General features: G+C 52.8%; 1 long non-coding RNA gene across 2 annotated transcripts; it reads left to right on the plus strand.

Annotated features, from left to right (window-relative positions):
- The first annotated feature begins 4,241 nt into the window (after positions 1-4,241).
- On the plus strand, positions 4,242-6,967 carry LOC142922537 (uncharacterized). Of its 2 annotated transcripts, XR_012940142.1 has the most exons (4): positions 4,242-4,361; positions 4,897-4,992; positions 5,829-5,899; positions 6,332-6,967. It is a non-coding gene; the product is annotated as an uncharacterized LOC142922537 (long non-coding RNA). The 2 variants fall into 2 exon arrangements; XR_012940141.1 differs by lacking the exon at positions 4,242-4,361 and having other exon boundaries at positions 4,745-4,992.
- The last annotated feature ends 309 nt before the right edge of the window (positions 6,968-7,276 follow it).

Raw genomic sequence — 7,276 nt, forward strand, 5'->3', positions numbered from 1 at the left:
TGGTACGAGTTTTTCTTCGCGTCTCCATTATAGCGATTCATATTACTATTTGGCTACTTCTGACGCCAGTTGTAGTGGGTGGAACGGAGAGCGAGACTTCTTACCGAAAGAACCAAAGAGTATGAACTTATATGGTTTATTTAACCTATTTTTAGTGGTTTGCTACCATTCCCTTTGCACTCCTATCGTTTTTGTATTGTTTGTTGTGACGTTATGACCCCGTGCCCCCTACTGGCACATCTGTGATCAAAGAGCTTTATAGCTCATTGGATTCCTCCAGCACAGAATCAATACCGATTCTGATGAGACCGGAACGAACACGTTTGAATCGAATCGTGTACTTCGCTTTACTAAAATAGTTGTGGAATCGATTCTTGTGGAATCTGTTCTCGTGGAATCGAATCATCAATATTAATTACAGAGATTCACCATCGATATTAATTACAGACATTAATCAACGACGTCGCTAGGAGTATCGTGGTGCCGCTCTGCAAACCTTCGGGCTACTATCAAAGGTTTGTTCATCAAGCCATCCAGATATATAAACACAGACATAACTTCAACCGAGAAGATGGATACAAATTGAGTAATCATTGGAAGAATGTTATTAACCAGGTAAAACCTTAACTGCTTTATGGTGTTGCCTTAACTTTCCGCATCTCTAATTTCTTAAGCTTCCCACTCCCAGCCCCGCTCTCTTCAGCACTCCCCTCCTCATACCCCCCCTCTCTATCTCTCCTCCCTGATCCTCCCCCCTTCTCTTACCTATATAGTCTCTTGTTTACAGCAGCTCTTTTGCCCACGTCGGCAATTGTTTCTTGCTGTGGTTTGTCCCACCTGATGATGGACGCTTGTGTTGTGCCCGAAATGTCGTGATTTAATTTATTTTATATTTTATGCCTATGTGACTTTACCGAAAGAACCAAAGAGTATAGCCCAAGAGAGTTTGTGTAGGTTGGAGCGGTAGTGTAGCACAGTAGGGGGCACAGGTGGTGCATCGGCCAGTCATCTCAGTCAAGCAACCAATGGCAACCTGGGTCTGTCTGTCTGTGACCTCCTGCTGCCAGCGGGCGTTCGACGCTTCATGTGGCCTTAACCTGCACGTAGCCTGGCACGAGCGCCGTGGTGACATCTCCACCACTTCGTGGCGAATGGCGGTTGTTGTTTATGGTCGTCTCGCGATTAGCACTACGCTGCACTACTAACCCAGCGACCCGAGTTCAATTCCCGCTCACGGCCAACACTGGTGACGATTCCGTTCCTGGGCCTCCCTTTGGTCAACTCAGCCTCAAATGAGTACCTGGTGCGTTGTGTAAACATCGCCACTGGGGAAATTAAGGCGGCCGGATGTGGTGCTGGCCACCTACCCCCCTTCGTGTATCAAAGGTGCTGCTCGTTAACAGCACTTGCACCCGACAGTCCTGTCGAAGGCTACATGGGGGATCTTTGTCTTTGTTTGGTGGTGCAGCTGAGGAGGCGCAACTGCACGGCGAGTACCTCTACCGCAAGGCGCAGGAGGCCAAGAAGGTCCTCGTAGAGGAGAAGGCGCAGCTCAAGAGGGCGCTCGATGGTAACGGGCGGCGAGACGGATCTAGAGATGGGCTCGCGACGACAAGACAGACGAGAGACAGCGAGACAGACTAGAGACGTTGAGACACGCAAGACAGACTAGAGACGGATCTAGAGACAATGAGACACGCAAGACGGACTAAGATGGGACAAGACGGTCTGACAATACAGGCGAGAAGACAACCGCGCGTTGGAAAGCGTTTCCGAATGAATCCATGCGTGCGCATGATTTTTCTTCCTTGTTAATTCTCCCCTGCCCGCCCCCCACCCACTGCCCCCTGTCCCCCTGACGTCGTCACCGAAGAAAACCTGGTGCTGCCTACGGACCTGCGGTGGGAGGCGCTTGAACTCCAGAAGGCCGTGGAGTTCGACCAGGGAGGGGAGGGTGATCTCACATCCCTCACCATCACGTCTCCTCGCATCTCTCTCTCTCTTCCTTCCCGCGAGACTCCCGAGGCAGAGGGATAAGCGTCGCGCGTCTCCGCCCGCTAGACACGCCGAGTCGGCGCGCATCCCCGGCTCGCCGTCGGTCCTTCCTGCCAAGCGGTGGCACCGTGTTTTGCCGCGGAGGTTCGCGGTTCGAGAACGGCGGGCCCTCAACCCCCCCCCCCCCCACCGGTTTAATGGGTTTAATGCCGCAGTTGCGTTGACCGTAAATACTGCACGGCGATTGCTTCCCAAGTGGACTTTGAAAAATCCCGTGGCGTGAACGTGGAAAAAGAGTCGGCCGTGTGTGTGTGATGGCTGGCGTAAATTTTTGTGGAATGTCAAATGAAGGCCGTGGTCACCACATAACGTGTGCTTCTGGAGCAGTCTTCCTTCTGGAGCGGTCTTCCTTACAATATTAGGAAGCCACTGGAGCTTTGCACTTTTAAATCATCGTCTAGATTGACAAACTCATTTCTTGAGAACTACTTTTTGTGGTTAGTTTGTCACACTTCCGATTACCACGGTTGGCTACGTGCTGTAACAAAGAGGTTTAACATGCACTGACGCACTCATTCACTCACTCATCATTTTACTCAATTTACCCACTCACCTGCCATATCACCCACCCACTCTTGCAATTGGGACTCATCCAGGTCTCATTATTGCTCAGCTCGCTACACAAAATCAACGCGATCACTGCAGAGTGATATTCTCAACCATTCCTGGTCGCTCCTTCCATCCATCCACCCACACACACACCTTCACTCACCTGCACGGTGAAGTATGGCAAATGATAACCTACCCTCTCCGTCCCCCCTGCCCCATCTACCACCTCTTTCTATCCACCCCCCCCCCCCCGTGTCAGTAGGAGTGAGCAGCCACATGGATGACGAGTACCGCTGAGCCGGCGTGAAGGACCCACACATCATGGCGACGACCTCACGCGACCCCAGCTCCCTCCTCAAGCAGTTCATCAAGGTGCGGGCACGGGGTCACAGGGGCTACAGGGTTTGGGGTCACACGAGGAATGTGGGTCCTCGTGTATTGCATGTGTACAAGCGCGCAAAGACAGAGGTCCCCCATATAGCCTTAACAGGTTTTTGGGACAGGTGCTGTTTGCGAGGGTGTAGGTGGCTAGCACCACAACTGGCCACCTTTATCTCTCTGGTAATGATGTTTAAACACCGCACTAGGTACTCGTTTGAGGCTGAGTTGATCTAGGGGAGGCCCAGGACCAGTTCAGATAATCGCCACTGGTGTTGGCCATGAACGGAAATAAACCTCGGGTCACTAGGTTTGTGGGGCAGCATGCTAACTGCTAAATTACCGCACACACACACACGTGTTCTCTATCGGCTTTAGAATCAGTTCCTTGCACCTCACACGAGTCGTGTCGACCAATCATCGGGCTTGTGCAGTGTGAGACAACTCGCATCCGTTGAGTTAACCAGAAGAAATCTGGTTGTTGATGAAAGGTGGAGGCTGTGTGGGGGGGGGGGGGGGGTCGTAAGTGGTGGAGCGTTGGACACTTTGGTTTGGTGCATGCAGCTTTTGTCAACTTCATTCCTCGCGATTCAGTCCGCCTTTTCGCGATGACCGATCCCTTCCATTCATCGAAAATGTATCTACTGTAGCACTACGCACGGTCGGTGGTCACGGAAAGATGTACCATTGGGGGCGCCACTGTGGCGAGATGTTAACTCCCTCACCCGGTATACAGGAGGTCGCAGGTTCAATCCTGACCCTGATGCCTGCTGTATATTTGGAGTTGCGTGCCTCTTTCCGAGGAGTCGCGTGGATTTCTCTCCAGGTCCTCCGGTTTTTCCCTCCGCATTTAGAATCAACGTCCGTTTAAGAGTATTTGGCTGCTATAAATTTCCACATGGCGATAAGCCACTTAGTTGAGCTATGATTTGTGGCCAGGTCGCTTCTGGAAAAGAGCTGCATAGCTCAGTGGGCCTTACCTGGTAAAATAAAAATAGTAAAGTTTTTCCAATGGTGCATCCCAGTTGTGCCAACATGGGGTTTGGCGACCCCGTATACCGGCACGGCTCGGCTCGGCTTCCGCAATGGAAAAAACAAACAACACAACCCGAGTCGGATACAGTGGGGGGGCGGGGAAGTGGGGGGGGCGAAAGCAGCGTGGCCGGGACGGACGCCGGTGGGAAGAGCGGACTCGGCGTGTGACCGCTTGCTGTCATGTTACCACACCACCACCACCCTCCCACCACCACCGCAGGAGATGAAGCTGATCCTGCCGAACGCTCAGCCGATGAACCACGGAGGCCACAAGCTGCAGGCGCTGGTGTGGGTGTGCTGCGCCAACGCCGTCAACGACTTCATCGTCCTGCATGAGCACCGCGGTATGCCAGGCACGCGCACGCACCGCAGTCGACAAAGCTCCCCCGTGTAGCCTTTAACAGGCTGTCAGGGCAAGTGCTGTTTGTCGAGCGACCTACGAAGGCCGGCAGGGCACACGGCGGGGTGGGTGGTGTGGTCATTACCGCATCTGGCCCCTTTTGTCTCCCCACTGTCGATGCTTGGACACACCGGAAATCGAAGTCAGGTCACCGGATTTGTAGTGTAATGAGATAGCCACTCCGCTCCCGCTCCCCGGTGTGATGCATGGTGTGACGTGTGTGATGCGGTGCAACAGACGGGGATGGAGGTGTATTTAGCTGTGCGTACGATGTGCGGTGTGTAGTATGACGCTGCAGACATGGAATTGTGGTGTTTTAACTGTGTATGTGGTGTGATGTGGTATGATGCCGCAGATGGAAGGGCAGTCTGTTTAACTCTCCAGTACAGTCTGTGTGACACCTGTGGTGTGTCTAACTTTCCGGCATGCTGTTCATGTGACACGTGGTACGATGCCACGGTGTACTTGACACTCTCGAGCGTGGTGATGCGGCACGACATCCGGACGTGGACATGATGTCCGAGGCATTCCAACACCTCGTGATGCACAACTTCACGTCGCGACTCGGAAAGACGGTGCGTGCGGGCACCGTGCCAGTCTCACCCACATCTTCCTCCCCCATCCCCAAAGCACAAAGATCCCTCGTATAGGCTATAACCCTTTCTCATTTCCATGATGTACATATACGTCGTCGAAACGGAACCGTAAGAAAAACTCAAGTACGTCTTCTGACCTGAAGACATACCTTTTGCTCCCATAAGACTATGCGGGAGGGCGTGTGGCACAGTTATGTTCCATAGAGTGCCGGTCGTGTCACTACGGTTCTCTGCGGTGAGGGCAACGCCTTTTAAAAACAGCAGCGCTACGCCTCTATAAATAAAATTAACGCCGAGCCGCTCGCGCGTACCGAGATTCAGCGGTGAACGTGACACCTACCACCCGGCAACTTGCAGATGTCTCGGAATGGGAAAGAGTGAGCAGACTTTTGGGCCAGGTGCTGTGTGTCCGCCTGTATATTCGGAGTTTGCATGTTCTCCTCCTGGTCACTTTGATTTTTCTCCGGGTCCTCCGGGTTTTTCCCTACACATTTAGAAACTTGAATTTCGAGTATTTTGCTGCTATACATTTTTATGTGAAAAAGAGCTACATAGCTCAGTGGTAAAATAAAAATAGTTTCGTTTTACTTTAGTTTTCGAGCAACAGCACAGAGTTTTTATTTAACGCCATCTCTGAAGCTGAAGGCGCGTAATGTTGTTCATTTGCTAATGCATCCGCAGTTTTAAACAGGGTGGCCGCTGGCCTCTAACTGGCAAACGTCTGCGAGGACACGTAATGAGAGTCCAGCGCCGTCCGTGTGACTTGCCGCATCCCCTCCCGTGACTTCTGTGCCCCCCTTCCCCCCTCCCAACAGGCACAACGTCTACAAGCGCGACGGCAAGGACATCGAGTTGAAGGAGGTGGGACCGTGATTCGAGATGGAGCGTAAGTCTGCCTGACACATTGTTACTCGTCTCCACTTTACACCCCTGCAGAGGCGGTGGAAATTCCACATTCCTTGTGGACTTCCCTACGAAGTAGTTGTAAATTTTATCGACCCCTGAGAGGATGATGGGCTGAATGTAAGAGTCTAGCCTCGGGCTAGGTGGCCCGCGGGTGACTTGTAGAGCGGATCGGAACTTGAGTCGGTGGGGTCGCTGCTCTGGTCGCATTCGCTGTACCGTGACCCGACTCGCATCCCCCACCCCGGATGCGATGTGTAAATTCAAAGATGATCGGACGTAATGCTGGCCACCCACACCCACCCCTTGGTGTGCCGTGCTGGCTTTCCTACATGCTAACACACGAACAGCGCTTTTCCCACGCCGTCTGTTAAAGGCTGCATGGGGGGGATCTTTGCTTTTGTGTGTCGCGCAGTCTATGAGATTAAACTGGGCACGCTGGACAACGCGGCCACCGCCGAGGTGGAGTGGCCTTGGCGACCGTACATGAACACGGCGAAGAAGAGGAAGTTCCTGAGCGTGGAGTGAGGGAGGGGAGCGACTTCCCCCCCCCCCCATGGGCCTGGGGGGAGGGGCATTGGGGGGGGGGGTTTGTCCCTGGAAAGCCGGAGTTGGAGTCGAACCTCGCGGCGCTCTCCGCCGAGGCTCGAGACGTTGAGGAGAGGTCGCCGCGTGGATAGGGCAGTGCGTGAATCGCTGTTCCAACCGTCGTCACACACGTGCATCATACGCGTCACACACACATTGCGGATGTACATTTATCAAACACAAACATGCACATCGTCGCATGCGTCGCACACAGAAGCACACAATTGCACAAAAAGACAAAGGTACTCCGTATCGCCGTTAACAGATTGCTGGGGCAAGTGCTGTTAACGGGTAGCACCTATGATGGCCGGCATGGCACAGAAGTGGTTGTGTGGCCAGCCCCACGTCTGGCTGCCTTTGTCCTCCCCAGTTTTGCGATGTTATACACACCCCACACCACGTACTCAGATGGCTGAGTTCGTAGTGCGCTAACTGCTGCACCACCGCTCCCCAAACGGTGTACATACACGCGTACACAAAACGAAACATTAACATTTATTTAAGTAACAAAAAAGAAAATACCAAGTCAGGCAGATGGAGAAAGTGGCGTGTCGCCGTGCACAGCACCGCTCTCGTAGCTACTCACCTAGGGTGGGAGCTCTTGGCTTCAATGCCACCCGGGATGTTTAGATGTGAAAACCTGCCATAAATAATATTTTTGGGAAGTCACAAGCGCCTTAAGTTGCATCTCATCTCGACCATTTTAATGGGCACCCCCCCCCCCTGTAGCTGTCCCCCTGTGGCACAAAATAAACTAACAAAACTAATCTCT

This window comes from Petromyzon marinus, unplaced genomic scaffold (genome assembly GCF_048934315.1).
Source record: "Petromyzon marinus isolate PM22_M1 ecotype Great Lakes invasive population unplaced genomic scaffold, UKy_Petmar_22M1.pri1.0 PM_Scaffold_1, whole genome shotgun sequence".
Lineage (NCBI taxonomy): Eukaryota > Metazoa > Chordata > Hyperoartia > Petromyzontiformes > Petromyzontidae > Petromyzon > Petromyzon marinus.